Source organism: Colobus angolensis, unplaced genomic scaffold (genome assembly GCF_000951035.1).
Source record: "Colobus angolensis palliatus isolate OR3802 unplaced genomic scaffold, Cang.pa_1.0 Scaffold402, whole genome shotgun sequence".
Classification (NCBI taxonomy): domain Eukaryota; kingdom Metazoa; phylum Chordata; class Mammalia; order Primates; family Cercopithecidae; genus Colobus; species Colobus angolensis.
In genome coordinates, this window is record NW_012117400.1 from 629762 (window position 1) to 630038 (window position 277).

Here is a 277-nt window from a genome sequence, read left to right on the forward strand (position 1 = left end):
AGGAAGAAAGAAAGAAAGAAAGGAAGAAAGGAAGGAAGGAAGGAAGGAAGGAAGGAAGGAAGGGGAAGGGAAGGGAAGGGAAGGGAAGGGAGGGAGGAAGGAAGGAAGAAAGGGGAAGGAAGGAAAGAAAGAAAAAAGAAAGGAAGGAAGGAAGGAGAGAAAGAAGGAAGGAAGGAAGGAAAGAAGGAAGAGAAAGAAAGAAAAAGAAAAGAAGGAAAGAAGAAAGAAAGAAAGAAAGAAAGAAAGAAAGAAAGAAAGAAAGAAAGAAAAAGAAAGA